The following is a 23,588-nucleotide window of genomic DNA, read 5'->3' as shown; positions in this document are numbered from 1 at the left end:
TCAAAAAATAATTTGAGAAAAGGCCAATATAGTAAGTACAATGTGGCTCTTCCATAAAATTTAGAATTTATGTTTGTAAAACAACGCTTAGTTTGTTCCAGATACTGTGGTGGCGCAGTGGATAAAGCGTCGACCTGGAACGCTGGGGTTGCCGGTTTGAAACCCTGGACTTGCCTGGTCAAGGCACATATGGGAGTTGATGCTTCCTGCTCCTCTCCTCTCTCTCTAAAAATGAGTAAAATCTAAAATAAAAGAAAAAGATGTTCCAGATACTGGGAACTGATAGAGATTAAGTCTGCAGAACACACATGGTCTAGTGGAGTGAAAGTCATATCTATCACTGATTACAAATTATTATGAGTTATAATTAGGCTACAAGATGCAGTCAAAATGTATTGGTTAAGATTACAATAGTGGCAGCTCTGGTTGGTTGTCTCTGCGGTAGAGCGTTGGTGTGTGGAAGTCCTGGGTTCGATTTTCAGTCAGGGTACACAGGAAAAGTGACCATCTGGTTCTCCATCACTCCCCCTCTCCTTTCTCTCTCTCTCTCTCTCTCTCTGTCTCTCTCTCTCTCTCTCTCTCTCTATCTATCTCCTACCTCCCCCACACAGTTGTGGTTCATTCAAGCAATGAATGAACCATGGGCACTGAGGATGGCACCATGGCCTGCCTCAGGTGATAAAATTGCTCAGTTGCTGAGCAATGAAGCAACAGCCCCAGATGACCACAGCATCACCCATTAGGGGGCTTGTTGGGTGGTGTTGGGCAGATAAAATGTATTATGCTCACTTTGTTAACGATGGAGGCTGTCGCCCAGGTGATATTAATGTGTGTTGAGAATCCTTGTAGCCTGGGGCTTGGTTTGGGATTAAGCCTTTCCCACCCTTTTTGATGTGAGGTGGTACAATCCAATCATGCCTCAGAGAAGTGACTTTGTATTAGAGACTTCCCTGTTTTGTATATTGGATTAGAGGTTGTGAAGCTACAATATAAAATGGGTACGGAGCGGGAGTTTGGGCTCTTGGTTCCTGAGATTATCATTAGAAGAGAGAGCAGAGGAGAGCAGAGAAAGGCCATGTGGAGGAGGCCAGGAGAAGCAGCCAAGATGGTGGAGTGCTGAGTGAGATGCCAGTTTGTGTAGAGTTTGTATTTGGGATAAGGAAGGAGATGGGGAACTGTTGGGCAGATAAAATGTATTATGCTCACTTTGTTAAAGAGGCCGTTGCCCAGGTGATATTAATGTGTGTTGAGAATTGTTGTAGCCTGAGGCTTGGTTTTGGAATTAAGCCTGTCCCACCCTTTTGGTGTGAGGTGGTACAATCCTATCATGCCTCATAGAAGTGATTTTGTATTAGAGACTTCCCCATTATGTATATTGGATTAAGGGTTTGGATTTCTACACTATAAAATGGGAACGGAGCGGGAGTTTGCTCTCTTGGTTCCTGAGGTTAGCATGAGAGAGCAGAGAGAATAGAGCCAGCAGCAGAGAAAGGCCACGTGGAGGAGGCCAGGAGAAGCAGCCAAGATGGTGGAGTGCTGAGTGAGATGCCAGTTTGTGTAGAGTTTGTATCTGGGATAAGGAAAGGAGATGGGGAACAGAGGTGAATAAGTCTGGTGAGCTAGAAACCTTTGATTCTAGGAAACTCGGATAAGTCAGTGGCTTTGTGAGCACTGAATGTGACTGGGTTTTGGAACCCAGTGTGTATCTTTACTTGCCCGCCGGGTGCAAGCTAGAATTAAAGACTATGGCCCATCATAGTTTTTGGCTCCGCTGTTTCTTTACCGACTGTCCGAATCCAATGCGAACCTGCATGGGCCAGAAGGCTGCTGTGATAGTGGCCCTGGCCGTGCCTCCTGGCTTTACAGGTGGATACTGGTTGGGGTGCACACAGAAGTCTGTCTCTCTGCCTCCTAGCCTCACACTTAATTTTAAAAATAATAATAATAACAGTAGTGGCGATAATGGATAAAACCCAAAATTTGAGTCAGAGATTTAACATCATGAAGGTTTATTTCTCACTCTTACAATGCCCCATGCAGGCATTAATGGTTGGGCAGTTCTCTAAACAATGACTGGAGGACCTGGTTCTCTTTTTTCAATATAGTCATGTGCTGAATAATGATCTTTCAGTCAATGATGTTCCACATACACAAAGGTGATCCCATAGGATTATAGTGGAGCTAAAAAATTTCTATTGCCCAGTGATTTCATAGCTGCAGTATTGTCATAGGGCAACACATTACTCTTTTGTGCCCTGTAAGTCTATCCATAGCAATGCCGTTATCCAGAAATGCCTGGGGCACTCACCTGGCTGGCGCTTCCTCCACCTCCCCTTTCTAAACCAATGTTACTATTGGAATGACCCTTGTAGTTCTTATTATGATTGTAAGACGCCCTTTCACCATAACCATTGGAACACTTTGAAGAAAAGAAAAAGAGTTGATTACTTGCAGATCCTGGAGAGTAGAAGGCATGGCCAAGGGCACATACTAGGGCTGTGGAGAAAGAGAGTGGAGAGGGTGGAGAGTTTCCACCTCACAGGTGCATGTGTGTGGGCCTGAGGTTCAGCTTTTATTGGGGTTGAGGGTAGAGGCCTAGGCTTTTGTGAGAATACTCTTTAATGGTGAATATAAAACACAAGGGTGGGAATTTAATGCACAGGAAAAGAAAAAAATTAATAAAGCCCAGGAAGAAATAAAAAAAATAAATGTAGTCCAAATTGTCAGCTATCTAAATCAACTAAGTCTCTTAGGAAAAAAAAACACAAAAAAAAGGAGCACCATGGGAGGAGGCAGCCTGGCTCTGCAGCTAGCCATGTGGCTGGCAGTGCATGTACTCAGGGTAGTTTTATGGAAGCAGATGCCTCTGTGAAATGCAGCCAGCCTAGAAATGGATGCCTCGGCAATTAAAGCTAAGTCAGGCACTCTCATCGCGAAAAAGAAAGCCAACTGTCAAAGCTTCCACTCCACTCACTCGGGTGTTTGTGCTGATGCTGGTGTCAACAAACCTGTCACACTGCCAGTTGAGTAAAAGTGTAGTACATACAATTACTAGTAGGCTATACCATCTAGGTTTGTGTAAGGGCACTCTATGATGTTCACACAACAACAAATTCACCTAATGACATATTTCCCAGAATTTATTCCCCATGTTAAGCAGCACATGGCTAAAGTGCCATATCTCCACCACACAGCTCCTGAGACCCCTATAAGGGGTTCTTTAAACCGGCTGTCTGAAAGTGAAAAATGGTACAAAAAAATGACAACTGGAAAGAATTTATGGCCATGTGTAAATACATACACTGTTTCCACACACATTCTATGGCAATGTCAAACAACAAGTGAGGCTGAGAAATATTTTGTTGTGTGCCAGAAAGAACACTTGGTATTCTGCAGGAAGGTGTGTACATTAGTAGATAAAGAAAGAAAAATTCTACAGGGGCATTAATTCTTCTACTATTCCAAGTCATCATCTACTTTCCAGGTGGACATGCATTGTAAAGAGCATTCCAGGGCCAAGTAACAGATAATGCAAGTACAAAGAGACATGGAATTACCCGGGGTACTTGTAGAAGAGTAGGTTGTACTGTTTGGCTGGACTGCAGGATGCAGAGGTAGTAGGGTGTAAAACTGAAAGTGAGAGACCAGATCCTTTAGTTCATTGCCACAAAACTTAATATATTTTGTATACCTTTAGGAGTTGATATGATATTAGGAAAAACATAAAGAATAAGCCTCATTCTTAAAGAGGTTCCAGTTTAGCAGAGATCATGAAAAAGCAAAGCTGTTTTAAGAAATAAGATAAACTCTAGGCATACTTAAGGGAAGAATTATTAGAGTTTTGTGTCTGATTGAATGGGATATGGCAGGGAAGATTAGAAGAATAGACTGATGGTGAAAAAAAGAAATATAAAATGACTTTCAGACTTCTCATTTGGAAACTGGGTAACTAGGAGAGAGAATATAGGAATAGATGTATGTTAGAGTATGGGTAGAATCAATTAATTTTAAACTTTTTGAGCTCTAGGAAGTTATGGGACATTCACTTCAAGACTCGCAAGTTTTAAAATTTACATATATAGATGTAATTAAAATTTTGTTCTGCTTGCTTCAAGAGCACATGTACTAAAATTGAAATGACACAGAGCAGATTACCATGGACCTTGTGCAAGGATGACATGCAAATTCATGAAGTGTTCTATATTTTAAAAAATAATTTGTTCAGCATCAGCTGTCTAGAAGCAGGCTCCATCAGCTGTTTCTGTCTCTCTGCTCTATTTGCAGCACCTCTTACTTGAACTTTTTCCCAGTTGGTCAATAAACACATTTTTATTGTATAAAAAAAAAAATGCAATCATCCCTTAAAATCTCATGTCATTCTGACGCCATTAAACAAAAGATTTCAGGCCCTGGTCGGTTGGCTCAGCGGTAGAGCGTCGGCCTGGCGTGCGGGGGACCCGGATTCGATTCCCGGCCAGGGCACATAGGAGAAGCGCCCATTTACTTCTCCACCACCCCCCCTCCTTCCTCTCTGTCTCTCTCTTCCCCTCCCACAGCCAAGGCTCCATTGGAGCAAAGATGGCCCGGGCGCTGGGGATGGCTCCTTGGCCTCTGGCCCAGGCACTAGAGTGGCTCTGGTTGCGGCAGAGCGACGCCCCGAGGAGCAGAGCATCGCCCCCTGGTGGGCAGAGCATCACGCCTGGTGGGCGTGCCGGGTGGATCCCGGTCGGGCGCATGCGGGAGTCTGTCTGACTGTCTCTTCCCATTTCCAGCTTTTCAAAAAGAAAACAACAACAACAACAACAAAAAAGATTTCAAAATGAAAAAAAAAAAAAGGACTTTCTTACTTCTGTCCATTATAGATTTCTGTCTTTTCGCAAGAATGGAACTGCTTTTGTTAATTGTATGCCATGAGTGATTTTCTAATCTACAAAACTAATAGGTTGTTTTCACTCAGCCTACCAGGTATTTTGGAAACTGTGACATCATTAAACCATCCCCTCTAATTAACACCATCTGCCATTTTGGGTGTGATGACAATCTTCTCTTCTGCTATTCTTACTAATTTTCTCATTTTCCATGAATGACTCTACTTTCTTTTTCTACTTTTCATAATTGCCCCTTCTTTTTCCAGGTAGCAACCTCATCTATATTTCTGTCCTTAACAATCAGCTTCATCAAGGGTCACATTCAAATGATTCCATAGTGCAGGGAGGTGGCTCAAATGAGTGGGAAGTACTTGCATATGCACATTCTAAGTGAAGAGCTGGATTTATGGCCAAAAACGAGCAGCAACTCCTCAGTTCCCTTTGATATTTGCCATATGAAAATGCTAAACACTATGCCCAGATTTCCTGATTTATTAAGAAAAGCTCATTTTTTTTAGTATGATATTAAATGATAGACCGTTTATTTGTCAAAATCTGTTGAGGGAAAAGAACAATTCATTCCTCCAGTTTGCTATTTTGCAGTTTCTAACATAAACAAATGAGTCTTCAATTAATATCTACAGTCCTGACCTTTGTCCTTGGTACAGTATCAGAGCTCTAGTTATAAACTGGATACCTTCGCTTGGTCATCACACAGGCATCTCAAATTCAGCACACACAACATCAAGATGTGTGGAATGTGGGAAGTCCAGTTTCTATTCTCTTCCTGAAATATGCTTTAGGACATATTTTAAATCTTTCATACCTATCATCTTTATTTAGACATCAGTGATAAGGTCTAAAGATAACAGTTAAGCAAAAATTCAAAACTCTGAATAACATATATGCAATAGGTCATTTCGATGTGTTGGACAATCTACACAAAACAATACTAGTAATAGTAGGTATAATAAGGAGAGTGGTAGGCAGTATGTACTATTTCTACTACTGTATTAGACAATGTGTTAAGAATTTTACATGAATTAACCTGAACATGCAATGGCGCAGTGGATAGAGAGTTGGACTGGGACATGGAGGACCCAGGTTCAAAATCCCAAGGTCACCAGCTTAAGAGCGGGGCCTCTGGCTTGAGTGTGGAATCAAAGACATGACCCTGTGGTCACTGGCTTGAAGCCCAAGGTCATTAGCTTGAAGTCCAAGCTCAATGGCTTGAGGAAGGGGTCACTTGCTCTGCTGTAGCCCCCCCCAATCAAGGCACATATGAGAAATCAATCAATGAACAACTAAGGTGCTGCAATGAAGAATTGATGTTTCTCATCTCTCTCTCTTCCTGTCTGTTCCTCTCTCTGACTCTCTCTCTCTGTCTCTGTAAAAAAAGAAAAAGAATTTTACATTAATTAAATAAAGAATCCTCAAAACAATTGTAGGAGAAAAGTACTTTTATTATCCCTGTTTTATAAGCAAGGAAATGTATATTCCAGTAACTTGTCAAAGTAATTTAGTAGTAAATGGTTGAATTCAGGATCCAAATCTAGACCTAACCCGAGAGCCTTGTAAACACTATACTCTGTTCTCAGTCCTACATATCCCAAAATCATAATGGTTGAAGCTGAGGTTCAAAACATTTTGAACAATTTTGATGAGAAATCTACTGTAAATAATAAATTCTCTTTCCAGAATGGTGCTGTGAAATTGTGACCTTTGACCAAGGTAGATTGGTTACTCCTCATCTGTGAGGACTCCAGAAATTATGGTATGTCCAGTATCACTCCCTCCTTCAAATTATAAAACTTCTCCTTTGTTCTTGAAGACTTCCTGCCTTCCATTCTGAAGTTTCTCATTGGGTGGGCAATCAAAGGGCCACACCTATGTCGTCATGCTATAGTAGTGGGATTTGTGTTTTCGGTGATGACCAAGTGCCAAAGGCTGGGTAGAAACAATACAAATGTATTTTCTCACTGTTCTGAAAGCTAACAGTTCAAGATCAAAGTGTTGGCAGTGTCGGTTTCTTCTGAGGCCTCACTCCTTGACTTGTAGATGACCATCTTCTCCCTGCACCTTCATAGGATCTCCTCTCTGCAGATCTGTCTCTAGATTTCCTCTTCTTTTTTTTTTTTTTTTTTTTTTTACAGAGGCAGAGAGAGAGTCAGGGAGAGGGATAGACAGGGACAGACAGACAGGAACGGAGAGATGAGAAGCATCAATTATTAGTTTTTCATTGTGCATTGCAACACCTTAATTGTTTATTGATTGCCTTCTCATACATGCCTTGACCGCGGGCCTTCAGCAGACCAAGTAACCCCTTGCTCGAGCCAGCGACCTTGGGCTCAAGCTGGTGAACTTTTGCTCAAACCAGATGAGCCCTTGCTCAAGCTGGCGACCTCGGGATCTCGAACCTGGGTCTTTCACATCCCAGTCCGATGCTCTATCCACTGCGCCACCACCCGGTCAGGCTAGATTTCCTCTTCTTATAAGGACACCAGTCATATTGGATTAGTGCCACTCCAATGACCTCATTTTAACTTAATTACCTCTTTAAAGGACCTTTTTCAAAACATATAGTCATATTCTGATGTACTAGGAGTTAAAAATTCTATAAATAAATAAAATTTGGAGGAATATAACTTGGCCAGTAACAAGGAGAAATCAAAGCTAACCAATTTCTGATTGATATCTTATCCCTTGTCCCTAAACAGAGATGTTGGTCCCATTTGGAAATATTTTTCAAGCAAGGTTAAACAGTGTCTTCTTAAAGATTGGTAAGAAGGTGGAAAAACAAAGGTCATACCCTACTCTCTGAGATTTCTAGGTCCAAGGTTAATGTAGGTTTAGAGATTACAAAAAGTGAAAAAGTTTTCTTCACAGCCCTCTGGATCAACAGGAGAAAAACAGACGTGAGAAATGGAGAGGAGAGAGGATTCTGATGATATTATTAGACCACAGGTATCCAGCATGCCTGAGCCTGGGAACTTCTGTAATTTTTACTTGAGGCCATGCACTTTTGTTTTATTAAACTATTTAGAATTGGAATTTTGTCCCTTCCAATTGAAAGAGACCTAACAAATATACCTTGGAAAAATAGGTACCTTTGGCAGAATAAATTAGGTAGACCGACTAATGTTTTATGGGCATGAATATGAATCAATAATAGGTTATGAAACATCGTTAATAGTCAATTTCCCAGTTAAACAATTCTATATGCTTACAGTATGTTGCAAATCAAGTGATCATTATCCTGCTGAGTATTTCCCTAGATGGAACTCCTGGAAAACAGAGGGGCAATGGCAAATCCTTATGGATAACTTGACAACAACTTAAATTCTTCAAGCAATTTTTTTTACAAACCAATTTTAATATATGAGATCAAAAGAGAATAAGAAATAATTCACAAAGGAGAAATTTCTCAATCTCTCTTGTAATAAATGCAAAATAAGGCAAGTTGTCATTTTTCCTCTATGAAATTTATAAAAAAGTACAACAATTCTAGTGTTGATCCTGAAGTATTTTCTAGCCTCCTTCCTTATTGGCTTATGGCATTTTCTGGGCAACTTGTGATTGGGTGACACCATGTCACTAGTTTATAAGGCTATGAATATAAGTGATATTTTTCACTTCTAGGAGGGACTGTTTAGTTACTGATATAAAACCCTACAGAGTCAGGAAGACACAGAGCAGGTTGCTTATTTAGCCCAAAAAAGATGTGCAGTTTGAGCAAGATATAAACCCAAATAATAAGTCATTGAAAGTGACATAGACTCTTCTGACTAAAAAAAAAGATAAAAGTATAATAGCCTATTTTGACAAGGTGAATTAAAGCCGCACAGTTTATCTGTTGTTAATGACAGGTAAACTAGAGAAACTATTTTTAGTATACGTTTGTAGGATATCCTAAGAGATGATTCATTATTCTTAATGACTCACTTTTTTTCCTGGTAATGTATCCCAATATAAAAAAGGAAAAGGGGGAAATAAGTGATAACAATCATTTTAGTTTCTAGGAAGTTCAGAGCCAAATTTGTTTTAATAAAGTTCCAGTGTACTGTAAGTTAAGAGTAAGAGTTCAGGCCACACATTAGTCAGGGTTCTCCAGAGAAACAGAATCAATAGGATATACAGAGATTTTTATTTAGAATTTTTAATGAGATTTAGTATAGGAATTGGTTCATGCGGTTATGGAGGCCAAGAAGTCCATAATCTGCTGTCTGCGAGGTGATGATTCAGCAGAACTAGTGGGATAATTTAGTCCAAATTCAAAAACCCAAGGATCCAGGGACCACTGGTATAAGCCCGGTTCTGAGCTCAAAAGCTTGAGACTCAGGAGTACTGCTGGCAGAGGGCAGAAGAAGACGATGTTTTGGCTCAAGCACTCAGAAAAAAATTGTCTTTCCTCAACCTCTTGGTTCTATGTAAGTGCTCCACAGGTTGGGAGATGTCTACCCATATTAATTAGGGTGACCTTCTTTGCTCAGTCTATTGATTCAAAAGTTCTTCTCTTTTAGAGACACCCTCACAGACATCCTCAGAATAAAATTTTACCAGCTCTCAGGGCATTAGTCAAGTTGACACATACAATCTTCCCCTTGAGTGTTAATTTTTAATAGAAATTAAAGTTCATACTTATTCTTCTATAATTACTGTTGAATCTTTTTTTTTTTTTTCATTTTTCTGAAGCTGGAAACAGGGAGAGACAGTCAGACAGACTCCCGCATGCGCCCGACCGGGATCCACCCGGCACGCCCACCAGGGGCGAAGCTCTGCCCACCAGGGGGCGATGCTCTGCCCATCCTGGGCGTCGCCATGTTGCAACCAGAGCCACTCTAGCACCTGAGGCAGAGGCCACAGAGCCATCCCCAGCGCCCGGGCCATCTTTGCTCCAATGGAGCCTTGGCTGCGGGAGGGGAAGAGAGAGACAGAGAGGAAAGCGCAGCGGAGGGGTGGAGAAGCAAATGAGCGCTTCTCACTCAGATAGGAAGATGGGTTTTGAGCTTCTTAGCAGCTGTAGTCTGGAACTTTTTATTACTGGAATGCATGTGGTATGTGGTCTCATTCACATTAATAAGGCCAAAGAGCTATCAGATGAGCACACCAAGAAAACCAAATTAATGGTTTAATTTGTTTCTTAAATTGGTCCATTTTGCCCTGGCCAGATGGCTTAGTTGTTGGAGCATCATCCTGATGCCTCAAAATTGCAGGTTTGAATCCTGGTCAGGGCACTTACAAGAATCAGTCAGTGAATGCATGGATAAGTGGAACAACAAATCAATGTGTCTTTTTTCCTCTCCCTTCTTTTCTCACTAAAATCAATCATTAAATAATTTTTCTTTAATGGCTCCTTCTCTTTTTACCTTATGTGCGGTTCTCATCATTTACAAGCTTTTCATGACTGAATTCTTCTCCTTTTTTATAGAAAGAGAGTGAGAGAGAGAGAGAGGAAAGTAGAGAAATGAGAAGCATCAGCTCATAGTTGCAGCACCTAAGCCGTTTATTGACTGTTTTCTCATATGTGCCTTGACTGGGATGCAGGAGGCTCCAGTTGATCTGATGACCCCTTGCTCAACCCAGGCACCTGGGGCTCAAACCAGCAACCATGAGGTCATGTTTATGATCTCAAATTTAAGCCAGTGACCCCATGCTCATGCTAGTAAGCCCTCCCTCAAGCCAGGTGAGCCTTGCGCTTAAACCAGTGACCTTGGGAATTTGAACCTGGGACCTTAGTGTTCTAGGTCAATGCTCTATCCACTGTACCACCACCTGATCAGGCTCTTTTCCATTTACTTGATTTTTAAATTTTAATCAAAATTTCTCTCTCTCTCTCTCTCTCTCTCTCTCTCTCTCTCCAGGAAGCCTGGCCATGTGTTTTTCAAACATGGCCCTGAGATCTCTAGGGTAAGTATATGAAGTCAATGAGTCCTTTATGTTCAAAATTATCCATAGTCTACTTCACTATCCTAAAATGGATAATCTCACCAAAACAATAACAAGCTTTGCCCTGAATGTAATCTTCTACCTGGCTTACCTTTCATATGGTTCAATTTTTCCATCTTCCCTTTAAGCCTCAATTTTCTCAATTTTTTAGCAAATTCCCTTGGGATATATGACTCTTCATGCTGACCACCCACCAATCATAGCTCCATTTCTTCTAAACTCATTCAGCAAGTTTTTGAAGAGTTTATGCTGCTCTGTCCCTCTCAAGTCTGTTCAGATTTTCTGGAACCCTATGATGTTGCTTCCCCATCTTCAAGGGGTGGCTCACCACTTGCTCCTTCTATAAATGTGACTGGAGCATGGGGTGAATAACTGGAATCCAAGGCCTTTCCTGCCTGGAGCCTGAGAATTGAGACAAATGACATCAGGCATAAAAACCAGCCCCAAATCTGTTTAAACTCCCAGTTGTCCTCACTCCTTTATCAGAGGTCTAATCCAAATCTAGATGGGATCTTCAACCACACATCAAAAGAAGTAAAAGTTTTAAAATTTACCAATTTGAGCTTTGAGGCTTTTTATTAGGTTAGTAGATGATATGAAACATTATGGAGAATACATGAGCTAAAAATAGAATTGGCCCTTATGGGAGGTAAATGCTGTGTTGTGTTTTATTCGATTCTGTTAGAGGCACTCTTTATTTGTTTATAAGATCAAGACAGAGCCTTTAGACTCTAAGAATCTCTGTGCTTTATTCCAGTGGTTTACATTAAAATCTCTTCCAGTAGTAAATATAGTAAATTTTCTTGATTTATTGAAATCAGATGGTAAATTTATTATCTTAATATGTATATTTTTGAATGTTTCAAATATTTTATAATAAAAATAGAAGGCATGTTTTATAATTCCAAAATTGGGATCAGCCAAACACCAAAATGTTTGCTGTTAAGGAGTTAACTGTACCCTTTCCCCTCCACAATTCAGAAACAACTGAGAAATAGACACAGAAATCAAATGATGATTAGAATGTTATATTCATTATTTGTAAAACAGCTTGAAGATGTGACTTCAGCCTGACTAGGTGGTAGAGCAGTGAATAGAGCATCAGACTAGGATGCAGAGGACCCTGGTTCGAAACCCCAAGGTTGCCAGCTTGAGCATGGGATCATAGACATGGCCCCATGGTCTCTGACTTGAGTCCAAGGTCACTGGCTTGAGCAGGGGTCACTAACTCTGCTGTAGCCCCTCCTCAAGGCACATATGAAAAAACAATCAATGAACAATTAAGGTGCTGCAAAGAAGAATTGATGCTTCTCATCTCTCTCCCTTCCTGTCTGTTCATCCCTATCTATCCCTCTGTTTCTGTCACACACACACACACACACACAAAGATGTGGCTTCAGATCTTGAGTCAAATGCCTTGCTCACTCACCCAGATGCCAGCATGGCCGATGCCAGCAGAAGCGGAGCCCTTGTGCACAACAGAGGGTAAATCCCAGCATACCATCTCTGCAGCAAGCAGATCTGAAAGTACGGGCATAGCTGCTAATGTGAATGGGAAGGGGCATAAGACTTGCTTCAGGACTTGAAATGTTCTAATTCTTAATCTGTAGTGATTTCATAAGTATGTAAATATTTAAACATCTGTCAAGCGGTACGCTTAAGACTTGTATATTTCTCCATAGGTATTAATCTGTTAGGGCTGCCATAACAAAATACCACAGACAGGATGGCTTAAACAGCTGAAATTTATTTTCTTGCAGTTCTGGAGGTTGGAAGCCCATCATGAAGGTGCCAACAGAGTTCTCCTGAGGCCTCTCTCCTTGGCTTGCAGATGACCATCCTCTCTCTATATCCGTACATGGCCTTTTCTCAGTGAGTGCCCAACCCCATTGTCTCTTCTGAGGACACCATTCATACTGGAACAGGTCTCACCCTTCTAACCTTTTTTAACCATAATTAGTTCATTAAGGGCCCTATCTCCAAATGCAGCCACATTGAGGGTGAAGGGAAAACAGCTGTGTTAGGCTTGCTCACTTGCACTTTGCATGATTAGTGCATGAGCACATGGCACAGCCACATGTGTGTAGCCTATGTAAGGCTACGGGTACTTTCCCTCAGGATGGGTCACTGGCCTGCCACCATGAAGGGTGGTTTTTCTGTTTGCTTGCCTGCCCCAGAGAGAAGTGGTTTTCCCTTCCCGTTTCCTCACCCACAGTTACAAGAATCTAATAAAAGGGAGTGGCCCAATGATTTCTAGCTCTGCAGTTCCTCTATCTGCCCCAATCCAGTGTGAACCTGCCTGGCCTCAACCATCAGCATTACAGAGGGTCAACATATAAATTCGGGGAGTACACAGCCCATAACACCATATATATGATGTACTTCAGTAACAGAGTCAGAGAGAGAGAGAGAGAGAGAGAGAGAGAGAGAGAGAGAGAAAGCAATGTCCATAATATGGAAACGCTTTAGCATAAACAAAGATTAAACTCAGCTGTATGAGTTTAAGATATCTCATCCTCTCCAAAAACAAATCTGATAAGAAAAAAAGAAAACAGGAAGCCTATGGGAAAGAAAGGAGATAGGAGGGGGCTGAGCAGGGTTGATGGGACATAAAGGCTAGCTTGTCTTGCTTTAGAGGTAGAAGGTAGTCTGGGAGAAACCAAACTCCCTTGTCCTGGGACCAGCTGGTGTACCACGTGGGGCTCATCAGCTGTCCGCTTCCAGTGATAGGGAGGGAGGAACAGGTAAGAACGAGAGGGAGTAGGTGCTCAGGGACAAATGGGAGGCAACAAGGAGATAATAGTGGAAAAGAGCTGAGAGAGAAAAAACAATGGCGGTGAAGAGAGAGAGAGGAAGGGGAGAGGAGAAAGATGAAGAGAGGAGGAGACAGGAAGAGGAGGAGGAATGATTTAATAGGACTGCACAAGGGGCAATTATTTAGCTTAATGCTTAAGTAAATGAACTCTGGAGGCTTACTGCCTCGTACTATGTCCACGCTCAGTTACTTAAAACCTATGTGAACGTCGGGCACTCAATTGCTCCATGCCTCAGATTCACAATCTGGCCAATCAAGTAGAGAATCCTCCCGACCAAGTCGGATAATTTATGGAATCTAATAAGCTAGCACACGAACAGCGTGGGATATGTTTCAACACGCCCTGTATTATTATCCCTCAAACTAAAGACTTCCACCTGGGATCCAAAGTATAAACCAGAAATGAGAACCTACCTGCCTCGGAGGATCCAGTGAACGCGCACAACGTGGGAAACCGCCCGCTCCCTCTTCCACTCCAGGTCTGCTCCTCCTGCTGGGCCTACGTTTGTATAATTACTGCCGGCTCCCAGCGCCCCCAACCCAGACAGATTGCGCTATTTAGCCAGTGCTGCACGGCTGGGGTGTACACCGTAGCGCTCAGGTGATTTTATTTCAGCCTGCTAGCTCCCAGAGTAGCCCTAATTTCTCATCTAAGAAATGCTGATCGCCTGCCTTTCCAGGATAAGGCTCAGTGAGAATCTGCAGTCCTCAAATATAATTATTTTTACATGAGTTCTCTTGCTTGTTTTTTATACTGAAACAGATCCCCCAAAATTCTACCAAAGCCCATTTTATTTCCCTTCCCCCTCACTATGCGACAGGTTGCTAGATCACACGAACGAACCCCTGAGGAGGCTCCTTCCTGAGACGTGGGAGCGCAGGTGTTTGGCTGATTTTTGACGTGGGCACTTTGTTCCTGTCGGGTGCCTCTCCAGAGACCATAAAACCACGTGGTAACCGGGAGCTGAAAAACCTCTGGTAATGTTTACTCTGTGTATTTATGAAAAGGTGTTAACAACTAATTGCATAGCATCACCCACTTAAACATATCTTAAATGGCATTATTACCATGAGTCTGGGGAACATTTTCTTGGCATAGGTTTTTAATAGCCTTTAAAAAGAAAAGGGTCCTATAGGAGATGCCAAATTTGTGGCTTCATCCAGCGCAATTCAGATGGCAGACGGCTACAGAGACAAATGTTTCCATGGTGACCTTCCCCATTCATTCAGTGTTAGGTCTCCAGTATACGCATGAGGATTAATGACATGGCATTAACACTGATAATCATAATGAAGAGAGCTGTCTGGGAGTGGAGCAACTCTACCTTGGCATTTGCAAGGAAATAGGACGGAGGAATTTAGCCGATGTGTAGAGGAAGAAAACATTGAACTACAGGGAAAGTAAATCCATTTCTTTTTTCTTTCATAGAATAGTTTTCCTGCCAGAATAGACCCTGCTGTTGACAGACTTTTATAGTCTCCCCTCTGGGAATTCTCAGCATTACAACAAAATGGGGAGGGAAATAAATTACCCAAAGAAGAGATTCACTAAAGGTCAAAAGAACCAGGATGAGAGAATATGACAGAGGCACAGGCTTAGACTCTACTTAGTTATCATGGTTTGTTTGTTTATATGGTTTAAAATGTTCCTTAGGCAGGCCTTTTAGGAAGTCTTTTTACTGAGAGACTTGCCTTTTTCTATAGCTTCATGGCACCACTTTTGTTTTTGTTTTTTTCAGGGAACAAAATTCTTTTCAGATTGTGCTAATAGCAACACTTGATTTTGGTGCACAGAGACGTGGGGCATTGCAGACTGATAAAGTGAAACATTAGGAGCCTACACACTAACTCAGATGCCGGCCTGGGTAAAATTATAGCCATTAACAGAAGGTGCGCTTTCCCAGAGCTGGATGCAGATCTTCACAGGCTCCCTGAGGATTGACCTTGTGATTGAGTTTGTTGTGTGGATGGTTATTTCCTTTATTACATTTTAGATTCCACAGAGCAGAAACTTCACCTTCTTCCTTTTGAGTATTGCCAACTCCACTCCCAACACACATACAAACATACACAGGCACACATACACACAAATGTACTTACACACATACACACACACATTAATCTAGACCTTTACTCATCACACACCTCATTACTGCATATTTGATCAGCATTGTAAAACCTCAGATGAGGCAATGAAGCATTTTGTATATATAGTTTTAGAAACCTATAGAGCCAAACAATAATGGTTTGTAAAACTATGCAACACTGTTCTGCACTTTTAAATGTTTAGACAAGTTTTTTTTAATGTTTACATAAATACAACAAAGACTGAGAGAAAGTAAATAAAAAACATGTGAAAAAAATCAACAGCTCTTATGGCAGCTGGACTTGTTAGATTGATTAAAGAATATCTACAGAATGCTGATGGTTGGACATACTGTGGCATTTATTAACCCAGCAAATATTTACTGAGCACCTACTTTAACAGCTACTTGCTCTATGCCAAGCACTAAAGACTTTACGCAGACTAACATTTATTCTTCCATAAGAGATAAATACTATTAAAAATTCAGGTAAATAAACAAAACTACAAATTATTTAATCTATGCAGATAGTAATGGGCTGAGTCATAAATTGAACCAAGCAGGCTGGCTCCAGATTGCAAGCTCTTCATTACCTATACCACTGCCAATCCCTGAACAAGGAGCTGGGAATAAAGCAATAATCTGGAGGTACATATATTTTCTTGTTTTAGTAAAGCTTAGAATTTTGAAGAGGTGACACAGTGTAATTAAAACCAATTATGACCACAAGTGGCAAAGTGCTGTAAGAGCTGAGGAAGAATTCCAGGGACAGAGCAATGTAAATCCTCCTAACCTAAGGATTAGAACGCTTATTATAATGAAGAAAAGATAGAGATAGTAAGAAATGAGAGCCATTTTCCTTTGACCTTTTTTCCTGATGCTCTTTGGTGATGAGGTATGAACGACTCAGCCAAAAGTGTTGTCATATACAGGAATGACCCTTTCCAAGTGGTTCATAAGGTCAGCTGCTGAACTTTGAGAGACATACCTCTGGTAGATGAGTCACAGGACAGAAAGATAGCATCTCGTTAGACAGGAACTATCATACCAGGTGGAACCTGTTAGCAGAGACTGTTGGGAAATGTAGCCAGAAGAGTAAATGCAGACATTCTAAGGAACAGCACAGTCACTAAAAGATACGGATATGTTTTGCTAGAATTAAAGAGAATGTTATAGGCATGAGAAACTTTGAGGAGCCAGCATCTGCTAAAGAAAGTCTTTCTAAAAGTCCATCGAAATCTTGACAATTCATTACATTTTCACTCATCACCATAGTAGTTAATACATATTGAGCACTTCTATCTACCAAGCTCTATGATAAGAAAAAAGTATTGTTATTGTTATCTTGATCAAAGTTATAACATCCATGTTTAAAGACACGTTATACATACCAAGAATTGTACCTTTATATATTATTACAGTAACTTAACAGCATATCTATTAGACTATCTTGCATCAGAACTAAGACAGCTAAATATTGGGAAAAGGGATTCTGACATCTTTTATAAAATATGGCAATGCTTACAGAAATATATTTTTATTATCTAGGCATATTACTTAACTATACTGTTCCTTTTGTAGAAGGTAGGTTCAATGTAAGTTTGTTTCACTCAAATAAGGCACTTACATCTTTAAAAGTCTATACCTGAATGAATTTCAAGGAGAGCCCTAAAAAACTAATCAGTTCACTAATATTATAGACCAGAAAATGACTGTCTCATTTTAACAGTAGGAAGTATTTCTGTTACCTGTATTTCTTTGGATAGTACTTTTGGAATTCTAGAAGAGAGAATTTCCTTTCCTGTTTGCAAACCTCTGACAACATAGTGCCCTTGGTCGTGGTGCTTTTCACTGGCTTATTAAGGATTTGATGTATTGCCTCTTGTCCCTTTGGCTCCTGTCACTGCCTTCACTCTTCTGTTCCTTTTATGGTACCTACTTGGTTCTGGAATCTCTTTTTGGTTGCTTTTTCTCCTTTGTACAAAATGTTGTCTTGTCTTTTCAGCATTTCAAAAGGCTTCCCCAGTGGCTTGAATTCGAAGAAAGCTGCAGGGTCAGAGCTCAATGGTAAGCTTAGAATGACAGTGAAATCCCTACACAGGGACTACTCTTTCTGAATAAGAAAATCTAAAAATAAAAGCCATCTACAGCTGGGACTGTATGCCCAGACAACTATCACTGAAATACAGAGGAACTTGAAAACATACATAAAAAACAATCTTGCTTTAGAAAGGACTAAAGTGTTAACTTGGTGCCAAGGTAGAAACCTGGAAAAGGCCAACTTCATAGTAGGTGGTTTATCACCTACAGATAGTGTAATGTGGTGGAAGTTGGATTCATCCAAGAAATGTCATCCCCAAGAATGGTAAGGATAAAGCAAAGCAGCTCTAAGTCAGCCTAACTTCTCAAAGACCACTGGAGAGCTCCACGTTCCCTAGCACAAGGAACCCTGATTATTTATTGGTGGTCTTTCCCACTGCGCTTCTTTTCGGTGGCGATCCTTCTGATAGTTTGTCTTTATTCTGAGTCTCTCCCTTGCAGCCTCATTCTTTCTTGGACCATAATTTTACATCATCCCAGTGTTGGGCTCCTTCCATCCCAATCTAACTGCGATTTCAATGCATTTTGACCTCCAGCTGTTCAAATGCTCCCTCTTAATCCTGTCTGTCATCCTTGCACAGATTCACTTCCTTGTCTCTTCAGTTTAGACCATCCCATTGGTGAGCACTTGTTTGTACCCATGGGGCAAATCCTGAATCTAAATTTAGTTTCCTACACCCAACCTCTGGAGAAAAAAGAGCATACAAATGTCCAGTGCTAAAAATCTAAGTTTGCTTCTCCAGCTGGGCCCTCTGTGTTGCTTGGTAGTCCTGTGTGTGTCCTTTCCAGGTCAACAGTGGGCCACAAACATGACTTCCAAATTTCATCAAGCTTTGTACCTCTCTTATTCTGTATGTCCTATTTTTTGAACATATGCTCTCTGTGAAAAAAACGGGGACTCCCTAGCATGCAAGACTACAAATTAGTATTACCTATATGAGATATCACGTATATGGGGGCTAAAAAAATTAATACTTTCCATCCCACCTTCTAAGTTCTTCTAGCTGGGCTGATCATCAAATTAACAGAGACAGATTACCAGAGGGAAAAAAATCAGATATTTTAATACATGTGCCTGGGTAATCCACACAGGCATGAAAATTCTAAAGGCAGTGAGTCAACATGAGTATTTAACACATTCTGGACAAAGAAGGAAGGGGAGTGAGATGGGAGAGAGGTACCATACTAGATTTCAAAAGTGAGAATGGGAGATTTACAGGTCGTTGATGAAGAGAAAAACAAACATGGCAGAAAATTCTTGCAGGGAACTCAGAAACAGTGAAACACAGTGGTTGTTTAGCTAACAGGCCCCACCTGGGGCCCTCATATTTACCATGCTTAATTCAAAGTAGACTGAGGGGAACACCCCAAGAGGTCCTTCCCACAGCAGGATTCTTTGTCTGAATCTTTTGGGCAGGAAAGGTCGGGGAAGGTCAAAGATTCTTTCTCTGAGTCTTGTGTCTTAATAAACAGCTTAAAATCAATATCCCAAAACAGCAGCTTCAGGGTGGCAAAACTTTGGTTTCCTTCATGTAGTTTCTACACAGTTGAAAATGCACTTCCTACTGCTTTTTTGTTTGATCATCCACTATCCTGATCTTCCCTCAGATAATAGCACCATGCTTATTTCTCATAATTTGCAAGGGGGAAAAAAATCTCTTAAACCTGCATTTCTCTCTAGATGCCTTACCTGCTTTCTCCTTCCTTTTATTGCTAAGAAGAACAGTCTTCACTTATGACCCAGTGATTTCCCTTCTGTGAATATATCCGAAGAAAGCCAAAACATTAGTTTGAAGGAATACATGCACTTCTCTATTCACTGCGGCATTATTTACAACGGCCAAGATTTGGCAGCAACCCAAGTGCGCATCAACAGACCAGTGGATGACAAAGTTGTAGTATATGTAGATGATGGAATATTAATCAGCCATAAAAAAGAATGAAATCTTACCTCTGCAATAGCAGTAATGGACCTAGAGGGTATTATGCTAAGTGAAATAAGTCAGAAACAGACAAACACCGTGTGATTTCACTTATATGTGGGACCTGAGAATGTAATAAACAAAATAGAAACAGAATGAGAGTTAAGAGACTGTTGTTGAGGGGTTGAGTGAAAATGATGAAGGGATTAAGAAGTACAAATTGATTGTTAAAGGATAATCACAGTAATAAAAGTTACAGCATAGGGAATATAATCAATAATGTAATAGTTATGTATGGGGTTAGGTAGGTACATGCAATACAGAGGGGGCCACTCTGTAAAGTACACAGTTGTCTAGCCATTACGCTATACATCTGAAATTAATACAGAATAATATTAAATGTAAACTGTCATTAAACAATTTTTTAAAAAAATTCTTTAGAACACTTCAAGAACAAAAGACAAGCCTTCACTTACCATCTTTACTTTCTCATTCACTTCCCCATATTTTTAATTCATTTTAAGTATAGTTTCTTAACAATACTGATAAAGTAAGGCATGTACCTTTCTTAAAATGAAGATTAGCAATTTCCAGACATGCTACTCCCAATTTGGATACTCTTAGGCACCTCTTTTAATTCTTTAAGCCTCCTGACACTATCATTTTAATTAATTAATTTATTTATTTATTTATTATTATTTTTTTTACCAATGGTGTATTTTGTTTTTATCCCTTGTTTTGATAGAATATATTCTCCAGTGGATGGTAGAGAAGATAAGATTTCTGAGATCCTGTGTATCTAATACTTGATTACTAGGTGATCTGGGTACTGAATTATGATGAACCACAGCTTTGCTCAGAATTTTAAAGGCCACCTCCCCTGTTTTTAATATCTAATGTTATTTTCAAGAAGTTGAGTATTATTATTCCAATTATTGTTCATTTTTGTGGTCAATTATATAAGTACCCATATACTTACCAAGCATAGGTGAAACACTAGATTGGGTACCATTGTCTCAGAGCCCTGTGTTCACACTTATTCCAGGAAGGAAAGCTTCTTTTCTCTCCCTATCATGCTACTGGTTTTACTTCATCTTCATGGAGACTTTGTTAGTGAGAAACAGGCGCTAGATTTTGAAATATTTCATCCAGATCTGATGTGTTCTCTCTTTAGAACAATAAGAGTATATACGTCATATTGTTTTCTTGCTTGACTTTACTGATTCTTTTGCTGACACGTATTTTGCTGTTTGAAACCCACACGCTCTGTCTCGGCATCACCCATTACTTGGGCCCTGTCTCGCTCTTGTGCCTTCTTAGTCTGCTTTAACCAGACAGACTATGCTTTTATTTTTTCCAGTGCTTATGCACATGCATGATAGACAGAGACAGACAAGAAGGGAGAGAGATGGGAAGCATTAATTCTTTATTGCGGCACCTCTACTTGTTCATTGATTGCTTTCTCATACGTGCCTTGACTGGGGGACTTCAGACAAGCCAGTGACCCTTTGCTCAAGCTAGTGACCTTAGACACAAGCCACCAACCATGGAGTCATGTCTATGATCTCACACTCAAGTTGGTGACCCCAGGGTTTCTAACCTGGGTGTTCAGCATCCCAGGCTGATGCTCTTTCTACTGCACCACCACCTGATCAGGTCAAACTGAGCTATTTGTTGTTCCCTGAATTAATCCTGCAGTTTCCTGGCCTGTACTTTTCCTCTGGTTCTCCTTGTACAGAGAAAGAACCTTCACTCAGTGACCATCTGGCAAAAACAGCTTTGATAGTGTTATGGGTGCAATCATCATTTACACCCATAATACTTCTGTTTCACTATCTCCCCCCACCCCCGGATGGTAACAACCATATTTTCCCTTGGGACCCCTACATGCCCTGCATATTCTGACACCTTTGTGCTCTTAACATTTAAATATACGTATTTGTTTCTCTGGCCATTATAAGCACTTTTAAATCACAGAACATATCCCTTCCCTCTTATTTCATGTTTCTAGCACTGGAAGCTATTGAATAAAAAAAAATGGCTAATTGACTGAACACACAGAGGGAAAAATATAAAAGTTTACCTGTATTAAGTCATCATGGGTCATCTTAAGGTGGTCAATATTTGAATAAAAAGCAATACTGAAACTGAAAAAATTAAATTGAGCTGAAAATGTAAAGGTTTTACTGTGATGAAACAAATAAAATTGAGAAAACACTGTATCTGAGATTTCTAAATATAAATTTAATCCCTGTATACAATTTTTCCCCATTTTTCTTGGGAAATACAGATTGGCATGCAATCTACAGCTTACTGGCAGGACACTCACAGACATCAGACCAAGCAGAAGAAGTCAGCATGAGAGAGTTCAAGAAAGAGAATGTTTCGAAAGGGAATACCTAGACAGATAAAATGCCAATGCAAACACGCTTGATCATTTCAGGACCTGGTGGAGGAGTGGATTTAAAATTCTAAAAACTTTAAGTCCAAGATAGAAAAAAATAGTCTTTTAAAAATCAGTGTTTAAAAAAAAAAATCAGTGTTTTAATGAGGAACAATTTTGGCCAATTAAAGTTTAGACTAATTGCTATGGTGATTTTGGAAAAGAATGAAGCTAATGAGTTTCTGAATGTCAACTGCAATTTTTCAGTACTTTTAATTTGCAATCTCTTTATTTAATGGAGAAAGCAGTTAAGATTCACCCTGAATGTATTCAAACTGCATTTTCATTTCTACAGCTGTACTTTAGCATGAGGATTATATTATATTTTACTATAATATCTACTTGGTTTTTGAAAGTAAAATCTTAAAAAAAAGGTCTCCTTTAGAAGTGTCAAATCATACACTCTGTCATATTCCAAAAATAACTTTGTTCCGCATTATAGTGGATAAGAATCTGGCCTGATATACCAATCCTATGATCTAGAGGAAAATAGTTGACAGATTGCTTGACCTAGCAAATCATTCAGCTAATTCTGCTAGGAGCAATGGCCCTGCCATTTGTTTTTTAATATAAATTTTTGATTCATATCAATATTCACTAAAGGAGACTTGGAAGAAAATGCCTAAGGATTTTTGAATTCACTATAGTTTAAATGTCTATTTCAAGTAGATAGAAAGCTATCCCCTCTCTTTTCCATTTTCACAGAGGCAAATGGGGGAAAAAAAGAATGATCATTTGTCTTTTCCTTCCTGCTTTAGCTGTTAATGATAATAAGTGTAAAAACACAGCTTATCCACCCACCTATACATTTAAATCTACTTCAACCTAGACATTTACCTGAAATTCAATAGTTAGAAATCCTCGCAAACTGTGTGCATACATAAATAATTGGTACTTTTCCTCACACGTTAGAACTTTGCTTTTCATTTGCTAGGATTGATGTCTACAGAAAAAGGAGTGAAATGACACTACAAAGTCTAATTCACCAATCACATGAGCCCAATCATCCCCAGGAGAGAAGTAATGAGCTGATTTTTTTTCTCGGTTTTCTACCTGCATTTTCCCTTCTTGATTTTTTAGCACCAAAGTAATATGTGATATCAGAAAAAAAATGCAACAAAATAAAAACATGAAAAGCCAAAAAAAAAATAGGGCATCAAACCAAGGGTGAATTTTTGTGTCCACATTTCAGATTCACGCTGCCAATTATTTCAGGCCCAGGAATCTCAGCAACACAAAGATTACCTACTCCTACAAATGTATTATTTTCTCTTTAGTTGTCAGGGTGGCAGACAACACAAAAACAAACACGAAAAATATGTATTCGTAATGTGTTTATATTCAGTTAATGGTTTACTAGTCCAACATTTACTAAAGCACACTACTGGAGAAAAATACCTGGCTTGTGTT

General features: G+C 40.0%; 1 protein-coding gene and 1 non-coding gene across 3 annotated transcripts in view; one reads left to right on the top strand and one right to left on the bottom strand.

Annotated features, from left to right (window-relative positions):
- Nucleotides 1–23,588, bottom strand: part of LOC136316468 (uncharacterized) — a 199,596-nt gene that overhangs the window by 116,073 nt on the left and 59,935 nt on the right. The window lies entirely within an intron of this gene.
- LOC136316507 (U6 spliceosomal RNA) lies at nt 4,106–4,208 on the top strand. The gene has a single exon (XR_010727739.1). It is a non-coding gene; the product is annotated as a U6 spliceosomal RNA (small nuclear RNA).

The sequence above is a fragment of the Saccopteryx bilineata genome, chromosome 12, assembly GCF_036850765.1.
Source record: "Saccopteryx bilineata isolate mSacBil1 chromosome 12, mSacBil1_pri_phased_curated, whole genome shotgun sequence".
In the NCBI taxonomy this organism is placed as follows: Eukaryota; Metazoa; Chordata; class Mammalia; order Chiroptera; family Emballonuridae; genus Saccopteryx; species Saccopteryx bilineata.
Note: the sequence above shows the minus strand (reverse complement) of the source record. Positions and strands in the feature narration are given on the sequence as shown.